Source organism: Ailuropoda melanoleuca, chromosome X (assembly GCF_002007445.2).
Source record: "Ailuropoda melanoleuca isolate Jingjing chromosome X, ASM200744v2, whole genome shotgun sequence".
NCBI lineage: Eukaryota > Metazoa > Chordata > Mammalia > Carnivora > Ursidae > Ailuropoda > Ailuropoda melanoleuca.
Window position 1 is genome coordinate 94,723,770 of NC_048238.1, and position 13,325 is coordinate 94,737,094.

Below are 13,325 nucleotides of genomic sequence, written 5' to 3' on the forward strand. Positions count from 1 at the left end.
ATTCAGTAGCACCGAGAGGTCTCGAAAGCCACTTAAAAACGATCTTATTATTTTGGCTGAATTCCACTGTCTTTGTTTTGTTCCAACCTATCCTGGTTCTTTTGTGGCAAGCTTAATCCTACACCTTAAGGGCAAAAAGAATAAACAGGAGAGCTCCTCACGGTTTACTTAATCTGGCTGCACGAGTACTACTGGGCATATTAACGCAGTCGCTGCCTGCCAGTAAGCATGATCTAAGTCACTCCTACCTTAAACACACAACAGCACTCTTTTCTTCCCTTAATCAAAGAGATGATCCCTCCTCCTCCCCTCCTTCTCCGTGCTCCTTAGGCGGCCTTGGCCACTCCTAGAGGTGAGTGACGACTCCCATGGCTGCTCTGTTACTTTCTCTGCCTTCTGGACAAGTTCAATTCAACTTTGTTCTAGGGTTTTCTACACGCTGTTTCACTCGACATCATTGTCCTGACTCCTTAACTCTTCATCCATGGACATTTCCTATCCGACTGCAGCACCAGCCACCAAGAGAGCAAAACCAGTTTTTTTGTGTGTGTGTTCTATCGGGATGAGTGAGAGATCAATGTTGGCTTGACTTCCCAGGAGACAAATGTCTTCGCTGATGGAAGAGGCTGCCCAGAGGATATGAGTTGGTCCCCGAGTGATGAAGACAACAGGACCAGACAAAGAAGAAATTATTGTGTGTTGGGGGGGAGGGGGTGGTACTGAAAAATGAGCAAAGAATTGAAGGTGCCATTTTTAGCCTAATAACTATTAGATGCCAAGGAGAGAATCTGCCAGATAGAACCAGTGGTATTTCATAGCTAAAGGAAATTTTGTCATAACAAAATGAAAGCACCCTAGTAGAGCATCTGGCATACAGTAATTGTTCAATAAATGTCAGTTGACTCTAAATAAACACCTATTATAGGACGTTTTTATTGGGTGTGAAAATGGGGGTTCAAATTTTATTCCTATATATAAACTCCTGCCTACGGATATTAAGATTGATTTAAAAGTCTAAGACATTCCTGGAGGTGAAGGTGGTAGTAAAAGCTGCCACTCAAGGACTCTAAGAGCCCGTGTCACCCTGTCTGGGCCCACCAGCGTAAGCATGTGTCCACGGAAGTCACAGGCCCCTGACATCTCACCTGGTGACAGTCTCTGCCACTATTCCCACCGAGCAAATCAGAAAGGGACCGTTGGTGCCACAAAAAAAAAGCAATGGTTGTTGGTTTTATCTTCTGACTTCCTATTTCCTAAGTCTCCTCTGCTTTAGGAAGCTAAAAGTAGGCCATCTCAGAAGTCACAATACTCCCTTTATAGGACCCCAAGGAGACCCAGCTGATTTTCACTTGAAAGCAAAGCACCTCTGGTTTCGAGAGGGTTTGGTTTGGTTTGAATGGTTACCTACCATGAGGAGCAATAGGAGCTGGGGCTTCTGTCCTCGAGCTGAGATGATGAGGCTTTTGCTTTCCTTCTACCTCATCACTACAGGCTCCCTACAAAGTGCTAATGGCTGCAGTGCATCAGACCAAAGGGTTTTCCTCATGGATAAGCCAACAGCAATATCAATGTCTTCATTTTCTTCTGGCCCATAGGGTTCCACAAAAATGAGGACTATGGGATAAGGGATTATCCCAGCAAAAGACTGGCAAATCTAGGGGCACCTGGGTGGCTCAGATGGTCGGGCATCTCCCTTCGGCTGAGGTCACAATCCCAGGGTCCTGGGATAGAGCCCCGCATCGGGCTCCCTGCTCAGCGAGGAGCCTGCTACTCCCTCTGCCTGCTGCTCCCCCTGCTTGTGCTCTCTCTCGCTCTCTAATAAATAAAATCTTAAAAAAAAGACTAGCAAACCTAACATTTCTCTCTTCTTTTCCATCTTCCTTCTTTGTTCTAGAAGTCCATTTGCCTTCAAGGTCTCATTGCCTTTTGAGGGAAATTTTTGTTCACGATAAACGAAAGGAACTCACCTGTTGAAGGTCTTGAGTCCTGTGTCCACCTCAAAGTTTTAAATGTAATTTGGCAGATGGTCACGCGAGGTATCATAATATTTCACAGACGCGCCGAGAAACGGTAGAATGCCGTGTGAAATGAGAGCTTGGCGTTTAGTTGGTTTAGCATACCTTCTTACATAGCTTTTTCTTATCACTAATCATTTGCCAAGTATTCCATAACCAAAGCCCCAGAAGGCTAAAGTGAAAAAAAAAAGGAGCTGAATCCCCAAACCAATGACTGATTTTGTTTGCCTAAAACACACAACCAACCATATGCTTACTGCAGCTGGAAATCCTGACTAACTCACGCTCTAAATGCCCACGCCTTATTACACCTACTCTATGCTACTCTGTAAATGTTGTTTATGGTGCAGTCAATGCTGTAAGCAAAGTTATCCTCCAGCCTAAAAACACACATAGTGACGCTTTCTAAAGAGCCTTAATGAACAGAATGAGAAACCGCTAAAAGCTGTCACTCCCAGGATCTGGAAAGGTCTGCAGGTTCACCCATCAGTGCGTGTTCGTTTTTCTCATCGTTAATACAGTAACGTATGTAACCAGGTTTTTTGGTGGGGTTTTTTTGGCGGGGTGTGATGGAGTAACACTTTATTATTGTGCTTAATTTGTTTTACATCTCATTTCATTAATTGATCGCTAATTACACAACCATTAGCTGTGTAAGTCTTTTTCTATTCTTAAGTTTGAAATAGGGTGTATCTGAAGAGGGAGAACTCATTTACAATGACAGAATTTAGTTACCAACTCATTAGAACTGAGATTGTATTTTATTTTCAGTGCGGTAACTTAAGTTTAACATTTAAATGTCTCTAATGAAAAGCCTAATTTTATTTCAAATTCTCAGAGTTGAGAAAGCAGCAGTAAGATTTAGTGACACTGGGAGGCAACTGAGGGCGGGGTGGGGGGGTGTGTGTGGAGCGAAGCCAAAAAATCCTTAGGATCCAACTGGAGATGCCAAGAGCCCCAGAAGGCAATATTTTCCTCTCCTCTGACAATTATTTAAGTCAAAGGAATATGTAGAAATTGTCCAGGCTTCTAAGGGTATTTCCAATCTCTTAATACTTCCTGTGAGTAAATCTTTTTCTTCTTTTCTACTATTGGGCTTAATTCTCATTAGTATAAAATAGTAACGAGAAAGCCTAGGTGGCTATTGTCTTCTCTATTTGTATAATCATTCGCATCAATATCCTAGGTATATTTAACAGACGCTCGGCTTCTGCCTCCCATCCACAATTTTCAAATTCATTTAATGTGTGCCTTTGTTCGCTGCAGAAAAAACAACCGCGCTCAGGTTTTCTTCCAATACTTGGTAAACGCGTACATTTATATTTGTTTAAAAATCAGCTTTCTTCTTGCAAATATGTTTTCTCTGGATAGGACCGTTTTCGATTTCTAAAAATTCAAAAGCAATTTTTGAACTCTTGTAACATACATTTAACTCATCCTAAAATAAGGTGGGCTTTTCCCTACATTTAAATTTTCTTGACCATTCCTTCCCTGCTAGAAGCAACTCAGGTCCAACTATCCCAAGATTTTTAGTGTTTTTTTTTTCCTAAGATGTCCTCTTTTGCCTTTTCTGTGTCTCATGTTTTAGCAATACCAGTCAGTAAATACGTAATACTTAAAAAGTGCATCTCTTCAGGATTACAGAATACCATAGACATTAAACCTCATAGCATTCCGATGGCAGTACGTCTCACTTCTCAGTTTGAAAAACAGACACTTGACTGTCGAGGTGCTTAACTAACCTTGCTCAATATGTCAGCACCCTAGTCCCCGGCATCCCTTGACCACCTTCCCCTCAAAAACAGACGACGAAACATTACTGACCCAGTTTGAAATAACATCCACTAAAGAAAGCACTGCCAGCAACAAATAGTAAGAAACACATTTCACATCCTAAGTACGTATGTGTCTAGATCTGAAAAATTCTCACCAAAAATATCTAACCTTCCTACATGATATATTCTGATGTTTTCTCACTATTTTATTCCATTTTGTTTAAAACAGTGCTAGTCACAACCTACTAAATGGATTTCATCATGCGTTAACGAGTTGTTGCCTACCACTTAAAAACTACGATGATAGAACGAATAGACTTTTTCCATACCACGAGGTAACATTGACTCCATAAATAGGGTAAATCTCTGTTAACTTTGATGCCACCAGGACAGACTGTGATAGTTACCTGAGCCACCTTGAAACATATTTTTGAATAACCTATAAAGAGTCTGCTAAACAAAATAATAATGTCAAGATGGAAGGGTACGTATGTAATCTCTTAGAACAAGATACTTCTAACGTTTTTTGGATCATTATTTAAATGCAGCTGTGCTAATTATAAACGAGGGTTAATTTTCAGGCCAATAGAACATCTACTTAGAAAAATCTTGTTTGTTCTTAGTCTGAAACATTTTGTAAACCAGAATATTGTCTTTAACCTGAGCTCGCGAAATTTTAGTGTATCTTAACATTCGAACTCGCGACTGTTCAAAAAATAAAATCGCATTTAAAAAAAATATATGTTTTGTAGCTCATCCAGTCACTCTGTTTATAAATCTCCTCGAGGTCTCATCTAATAGCAACAACGGTAATGGGTATACAGTTCATTTGTAGAGTGTTTTAAACTTCAGAAAACTCTTTCATTTTGTGAACTGGTAATGACCAGAAATCCTTGGATTACTGGATATTTAAAAAAGTATATAACGACATTTGCCAGATTCAAAAATGAAACTTAATATTTGGTTTGTTGTGCAAGTGACAGATTACCCAATCCCATGAAGAAAGCCAGGTGTCTGGCCTGTAATGACCGCCTCTATTTTAGAGGTCCAGCCCACCCCTTGCACTCCCCTCACAATGTGGAAGATATGAAAGAAATTAAAATTTCAAGGTAAAGGATCAAGCTATGTTCAGGAGTGGGGGGTGTCACACAACCTCCCTCGTGTGGCGGTGTCTACTAAAGAACTGGGAACAGATGTTTATCTTTCATGAACATTTAACATTTTGGCAAATTGAAGGCTTAGGAAACTAAGGGAGTGAAGGACAAGCCAGGAAGTCCGGAATTCCTGGATGTGAACCTAATATCGGTCTGACTCTGTTTTTGCTCTAAATCAATGCCAAACTCTTCACACCTCAGCTGCTTTACAGCAGGCAAGAATTATACTGGGGACACAACTGTTTCCTGGGAATGTCTTAGGTTAAACGGTTAATATTACGGCCCTCACCCTCATAGGTACTTCCACAAAAGGCAAAGTGCCTAGTGCACTTTATTTACCCTCATTATCAGGGAATCAAAATGGAATATTGGTGTCCTGTGAAACTGACCTTGAAAAGAGATCATTCCTTCCATCCCCAAGTTCTCGTCCACTTTAGCAACGATCAGCTATTCAACCAACTAGGAAAGTCCATCATGTGATCTTACAGGTTGAGCATTTCCCCACAGTTATGAATAAATACGTGGGCCAGTTTGGGGCCCTCCTCTTATTTGTCCCTTCTCCACTGGGTCGTCACCCAAAACGAAATGCCCTACCCACCCGAGGCTTGATTTGGCAACCTGTGGGCCAGTTCGTTGGTTCCTGTCCTGAAAAGCGGCTCCGTTGCCCATACCACGAAGCCCGGATCCACATGAGGCGCTGCCCACGCTGCTCTGAGCTCTTCAAAAGGCAGAATGTGGTTTCACTTTCTCCTCACCACCTCCTGATAAAAGAGCCTTGGTCCCTCCGTGGCATTTAATGAATAGTCCTCTCCTCCTGGATTTGGACTTTTGGCCTTTCCAACCGGTCATTAACTGGCAGGAAATGCCCTCCTCGGCAATCACTATTGTGTAAATAGAGCTATAAACTTTCGAAGGCCCCGTGCAATCCCAGACCCTAAAGCTGCACGTGTGTGTGGGGGGGACTCTTGATTATAAAAGCACTGCCTTCCAAATTAAACTCAAACCACATGATACAGTCCATAAAATATACAAAACATGCAGTCCAGTGACAGATTTATTGTGGCCTTACAGAATAAAGCAAAAAAAAAAAAAAATCTATATGGAAAGCACTGCTACTTTTGACCCAAAGAGCCCCCAAACAGGAAGCTGTAAGCAAATCAGCCAGCTGTGGTCTCACAAAGTCACGAAGGAGAATGGGGGCACAACCAGCATTTCCTGTCATTGCTGGTCACCGATTCTGAGCATCTCTGTCTGAACTGCTTTCTTCGATAGCTAAAAATATGGAAATTTCTTTGGGGATAGACAGAAGGCGAGGAGGAGGCTTGACAGTGGAAAAAAATGTGACTTTTACAGCACCCCCCCAATTTACTTAGCACAGATCACACGGCCAGTCGCTTGAACACGTGCATTCTAAGGACTACAGGAATGGGCTGTATTAGTAAAAGAAGCCTCTGAAACTGGACATTAGCTAGCCTCATCGTTTCCTGTTCATTTAAGATCAATTCCCAGCAGCACTATTTTATTAGTAAGGGAGAGGACTGTGGACTCCAGCATCCCAGAGAAGGGGAACTCACTTGTTAGAGTTGGTTTCTCTGCCCCGGCTCTCTCTCTCACCATCCCACAATGCGACTTCAAAACGCGTGCTCGGATGACAGCTTTCCAAGGGAATCATATTTTAGATCCTTTTATTACTATTGTCATCATCATCACACTTTTTGCCACACGTGGAGGTATTCTTGTCTTTTTCCAGCAGTGTGAAATGCCAAGCCCTATGCCACATTGTTCCAGCCTGTCAACTTCTCAATACAAAGGAGTTTTGGAAGGGGAGTTTTAGCCAGAAAGTAAAAGCATTTTGCCCTCCTATTATCACTATGCTGAGGCTCTCAGTATGTGCAAATGAATCCCCCAGCCAAACCAGGTTTCTCTCTCTGAGAAAGAGGATTCATACATGGTAGCAAGGCAGCACGTTGTCTAGGCAAAAGTGCCTCCCCCAAACCTAAGGTGTTTCTCAAAAAGGCCCTCTCTTGGGGTGCCTGTCAATCAGAGCCCAGACCCAGGCTCTCAGGAAGCTCTCTCTACCTGAGGCCACTGCCACAGGCATCCATGAAACAGCTCAGGTTATCTTGGCACCCCCACCCCCACCCCGTTTTCTGCATTTGGAAGCCCTTAGACCTAAAATGTGAGCTTATCATGTGTACAATTTTTCCACTTCATACTTCTGGGTGAGCTAAGAAGGTCTTTCCTCGTGCTATACAATTACTTAGGAAAAATGCTCACATAAACGAGGTAGGAGTTTAAATTGTTCTCAAAATCACTTTGGAAAAGAATACAGGCCTCTTCTTCGGGCTCCTCATCCATCACAGACAGCAAGCATTTTGACAAACATCACTGTGCGTGTTAACAAAACAGCACCCACGACTGGATCATCGCTTGAACGCCAACTTTTTGGAGGACAAAGGCAATCTCCACTGTGCCATGGGTCTCGCTGAATGTGTCTCCATATGTTTTTTTAGCAACTCAGAAAAAGCATCATATGGTGCCTGAACCTCACCGTAATAAAGCAGCCACCTTAACAGCATGTGACCACCTCACTGTCTCGATTTGTAAAGAGCAAAATAGGAATTATATTAAAGGAAATATGTCCAAGCTAATATTATACACAGTGCTTTTGTTTTGCACTGTTTTGTTTTCCCTCATGAAGGTTGAAGACTGCAAGACAAAAGGTGAAATGCAAGCTCTCTGGTTCTTTTACTCGCTCTTTTTTTTTTTTCTAACAGGCCACCCCCCCTCAAAAAAAAACCCTAACCCCTTGTTTGGTCTCTTCATACTGCCACATAAGGGGAGACCGCAAAAGCTGATTGTGGGAGATCTGAAACGGCAGCTCTTGTCTCTTGTACCGCGTGGACTGTGCTTTTTGGATCCAGTAAAAAGAGGCGCTATTCATACCTGTGTCTTGGTAAATAAAAACCTACGCAAATTTCATCTCCAAATGGGCAATCCATGTTTAACTGCAAATGAGACAGCTCTCAGGGTCCTTTTGGTTTTTGTCTGTGACTTCATCACTTTCTAAACGACGCATGGCACGAGGCGTCCGAGTCCCAGTGTTTCTCATTGTGTGTGAGAGTGTGTGTGTGTGTGTGTGGTGTTTTGTTTTGTTTTTTTTAATCTGGTGCAACAGTTTGCAGAACTATTTCTATAGAACTTTTTGTTGAAGACTGATTTCCCAGGGACGGGAGGCGGGCACAGTAAATACAACTGCACGTGGCAAAAACACAGCAGCTGGCTTGTAGGCCATTCTGCGAGGACTCAGCCCTGAACCCACTCCAGGGGGACACTAAAGATAGAGATACTGCTACCTGACATCACAGGAAAGGTGTTCATAAAAATCTAAGGACAAGTTAGAAAGACTAAGCCACACTTCCGCCTATTTAACGAACTTTTATGGAGAGCCTTCTACGTGCCAGGCACTGAGGATGAGAGGTCGGAAGACCCAGCCACCTGCCTAATGAGTGACTTGGACATTCAGGGACCCCGAATAAGCCCGAAGAAACATTTCTCAAACTTCCACACCAAGTGCAGGGGATGCAAAGAATCTGATGAGGACAATTTGGAGGCAATCTGAATGATCCAAAGTGGAAAAGAAGAGCCAGCAAACCGCCAGGCTCTAGGACGCTCCGGTGGCCTCACGAGATCAAATAGCCTGTCGGAAGTTTCTAGCACCAATCCCCCGCATTTCTTTCCAGACTGCCTTTCTCAATTGGAGGCCCTTTCTTCCTGGGCCCCTTAGGTTTACCCGCCACGTAGGCATAAAACAAACTCCTGCTTAAAATGGGAAACAAATCACTCCTACTCATCAGCCAACTTAGCACTGATGGAAGTAGGCCTTGAGGGTGGACATAGTACTTAACAAGCGTGCCTAATTGATTCCTAAATCTCTAACCAGGCTCCTTTCTTCCCCTTAACACTTTGTTCTCACGGCTGTTATCGAGTCCTGGGGTGACTATGCTTGAGTTTCTTAAAAAGCATCATGTACATACAGATGGAGAAAATACATGTGTGTCATATACATATGCATGTGAATATACATGTGGATATATACATATACTATATTCACATACATACATACACCACAGACACACACACACACACACACACACACACACACACACACACACGTGTGCGTTTAAATCAAGCTTCCTTTCATTCTTCCTTCCTCTTGAGTATCCTTTTTCCAAAAGTTAACTGCCTGGAATTGAATAGGTATTTTCCCATAATCCTTCAGGCAGAAAGCAATGCATAGCTGTATAAATTGTTCCAAAGTGACGACTAATTTGTGTACGCACGCATATGTGCGCTTCTGTGGATGTGTCCAGACCACTTGGGAATACCTTAATCTCTCACCTAAAAATGAGGTCCCTCTTTCCAGACTGCATTATGCTTCCCACCAATCTTTTTAAAAACACTGCCACTCCATTTAATACGAAGCAGAAATAAATGATGGATTGATACTATGTTGTTACTAGAATGAGCTGGGGGGGAAAATACCTATCTGATCCCTTTTAGGTCACATGGATGTCATGAACACTTGATAATGTAATAGATACCTTATTTATCCTAATCCTCAAAGTTGTCTTTCCAACACTGTCATCTGGCTGTTTTGAGGCGATATAGAACCATTCAGGAAGAGCTGGGTGCCTTGGAACCATCTGGTTTCCTTAAGATCTGAAAGCCCACATAAATACAGATCTAATTGCTTTCTTTCTGGTCATAATTTGTGTTTGCTGTTTGGTTGGTAATTAAAATTAAACTCTTTGCTCCCAAACACAGTTTATTCTCCTAGAGAAAAAAAAATTGCCACCTCGTTTTATCTGAGGTACAAATTTCTTTCTATTTTCAAAGTGACAACTGTATCACACACCTCAGGAGAGGCAGAAAGAGCTCACACAAAAAAACACAACTTCTGATTTCTGTTTTGTGACATCACATACACTGAGAACGGGGTGGGAGGGAATCCATCTGTTCAGCCTATGAGACATCGTTTAAGAAAACGCAACAGCACGCATGATAGAAACTTGAAGAAGTAAAGGTGACCGCAGCCTTGTGCTCTTTCAGACACTTGATAGTCTTAACATGGCAGTGACCATTATCCACCTTTAATTACACGATCAGATTACTTGTCAAACATGTATTGTAACTTATTCTTGTCTGCTGTGCCCCAAACCCTGTTGGCCACCCTATCAGCCAACATTATTTATTTCCAAACAGCAAAATCCCGTCCCCTTCCTGAATTTATTGTGCTAGTAAGTAGGAGAACTGCAGGATTTTAGGAACGAAAACCTTCGTCACTTGATGGCCCCTCACCCCCTTCCTCCTATCCCCTCCGTCTCACATCTAAAGACAGCTGGGTAGAGAACAAAATTGTACTTCAAACTATATTGTCAGCATCTGCACAGCAGCCCAGAGACTGTCCCTATTTCACCACGTGCAGTGCCGCACAGCCTCAAAAGACAAAACCTCTCCAGCCCCCCCCAAGCTGTTGTGGTTACTTTCTCACACTGTAGAGCTGGGCAGATCATCAAGCACCTACTGATCAGAAAAATGAACTACACCAGAGCCTAGCATTTCAGTGAGAAGCAAACAGAACGCAGACAATTAGGAGAGCATGCCTTCTCATCTACTTTAAATGTTTCGGTTCCTGCAAGTACCCCAGAATGGGCTGTCGCAATTAAAAGCTGGCCATGAAATCTGCTCTTTTGTGAGTTTACAAATGATTCATTCTTCTTTTTGATTCAGTATCTCCCAAGTAGCTGCTCTGTGCGAGGCTTTGCTTAGGTAAAGGGTGGGCGCAAGGGAACACCAAAGATGCTTTGGGTACCAGCTCATACTCATACGTTTTATCCCCCTGGAAAAGCAGCTGTTACGAAATGCCTGCAGTGGACAGTTGAGGAGAAAAAAAGGTACTTTATAGTAGTCCTGGGAATCATTAGGAGCGCTTAAAGCAGCAAAGGAAATTAGAGAAATGAAGCAGCTCTCAGAAGTAGAGCAAACCATGCAGTCACCACCTCCAGCCTCGCACTATATCAATTCGCCCTCAAAATATTTTTTTTCTGGCAAACCCCTTCCACCGATGTTTTCATGCAAGGTCTCCAATCTCATCACTATATAGAGCTGCAGAATGCTAACTGGCAAAATGTTTAGCTTGTCTATTCTAGTTTTAGCTAACTGACACTGGTTTAGCTTGTCTATTCTGGCCCCAAGGTTTAGTGTTTTCACTTTTTTTTTTTTTAAGGGATGCGCTTGGTCCAAAGTCATTCAGCAAGAAGGCAGCACATCAGGAGGCCAAGTTTGCTGAACTGGGCTCTAAGTCTCTAAGCACTAAAGATGGGATAAGTCGGTTTTGGTCACCCTCCACCCCCTTCCCCGGGCAAGGATGTAGGATGCAGGTTATCTATTCGCTCTGCCTGTAGGAGCTCTCCTTTTGGATGTGAAGCAATGAATCCCCCACACACTTCTCCGAACAATGATCTGGAAACACTGATGCAAAATTTATTATATAGTAAATTCCACTGTAAACGGCTCACTTCTACCTTTCTAGGCACTCTGCAGCACCTGGGCAGGAAAACTGCACCCTTCTTTAATAGGTGCAAAACAATCTCTTTCACCCCCTCCCCGAAGCTTGCTAAATTTAATAGCAAGAGAGCCTATCAGCCAAGTGGCTTCTCTTGCTTGGGGGAGAAGTAAAAAGTAGACAGAGGCAGAATAATGTCAGCTGGCTAGGGGCAAAAGCCCTTTTACACTATGTTTAGTGAACATCAGGGCATCCCTCAAAGGTACTGCATATTGGGAAAAAATTTTTTTAAACAACTTTTAAAAAGTATTTAAACATCTGCATAGGCAAAAAAGAGAATATGAAATATGAATATAATCAGAAAAATCTGAGGTCTCTGGTAAAGTAAGCCTCGTTGTCAATATGCCTTTTATCAGAGGGGGAAAAAATAACCTCGGATGAATTGTATTAAGGATGCCTAGTCACTTGTACTGCCGTTTCAAAGAGTCCGCTTTCCAACCATTACATCAGTAATTACCCAGACTTATCGATCAAAGCGGGGAGTCAACACAGTGAAAAATTAGCAGTCATTTCAAAATTAAATCTTGTAATAATTTTGTTTTAATGGATACTTTCCCACGAAGTTAATACATGTGTAGAGATAGGATACCAGCTCCTAATCATAGGCTTTATCCCGTAGGTGGAGATCCGTGCTCAATTAAGCAATTCAGGAACATCTAGGAAAAAAGAACTCCTCTAAAACACACTACCTTAATTACGGCAATACAATAAATTCACCCTCACTGTTGTATCTATACATATCAATTAATAGACAGCAGTCAGAAAAGCACACAGTAGGTCCACTACAGTAATGTTAACACTACACAAATGAATCACCCAAATGTTAAGTTTCGAGCCTCCTCTTGATTTAATGGCGTTTCCTTACCATAAAAGCTGACTGTGTGAATGCTAAAAATAAAGTTACCTTTTTAACAGTCTCCTAAGATCTAGCCTCACGCCCTTCAAATGCGGGTAGTAAAAGCAAGTTGCCAAATGTGTCGATCCAGAGCGGGAGAAGACACCGCTCTTCAAGGAAGCTGTGGTACTGCTCACGATCTCGCATGAACATGGGGGCATTCGTTGTTAAAAGCACTTGCTGAGGATATGCCACGCAAGAAATTCCTTTAAATTACACACACACACACACACACACACACACATAAAGGAAGAAGAACACGGAGGAAAAAGAAAGTAGACAAAAAAAGAAAGACGGAAGAACAGGAAGAAGAGGAAAGATCAAAGCCCTAAAATTGCAACAAAGTTGCAGGATTACTTTTCCTTCTACTTGCCACTTGGAAAACTAAAGTTTAAAAGGCGTTTGCCTTCGGTGGCGTCTTAGGAAGGCAGCCACTCTCACAAATCCCAACCTATCTCCAGCCTTACCTTATGCTGCTAGCGCAAACCCGGGGGCTAAGGGGTCCTGCTCTCAGCGGCAGCGGCGGGGGCAGCGGCAGCGACAGCGACACATGCCATCTGTTAGCGGCAGAAGCAAAAGCAGCGCTGCGCGAGGTGGCCCCGGTGCCGGGAGAGCCTTTAGCAGGGGTGCGTACTGAATGCCGCCATTTTAAAGCGAGGCTCCTGAAATCATTAGATATAAGCAAATTAAAGCCCGCCCCACCTACAGAACTTCATGGCTGGGACGTGCAACCCTGCTCCGAGTCGCCGCTGTGGGGTGTAAAATGACAAGGCGAGAGACACGCGCACGGGGACTCCTGGACGGAGGCGACGATCCCTGCACTCCCCCCGGCCCCCCCTCCCCGCCCCGCGGCCCCCA

General features: G+C 43.1%; 1 protein-coding gene across 8 annotated transcripts in view; it reads right to left on the reverse strand.

Moving 5' to 3' along the window:
* The window catches only part of MBNL3 (muscleblind like splicing regulator 3), a 106,976-nt gene extending 93,736 nt beyond the window's left edge, over positions 1-13,240 (reverse strand). For 5 of the 8 annotated variants that reach the window (XR_004622371.1, XM_019803454.2, XM_034649246.1 and 2 more), the window contains exon 1: positions 12,935-13,239. The gene's annotated coding sequence lies outside the window, so the exon portion shown is untranslated. Of the gene's footprint in view, positions 1-12,934 lie in introns of all 8 variants that reach the window. The other 3 variants (XM_034649245.1, XM_034649248.1, XM_019803453.2) reach the window with 1 other exon arrangement.
* Between the last annotated feature and the right edge of the window lie 85 nt (positions 13,241-13,325).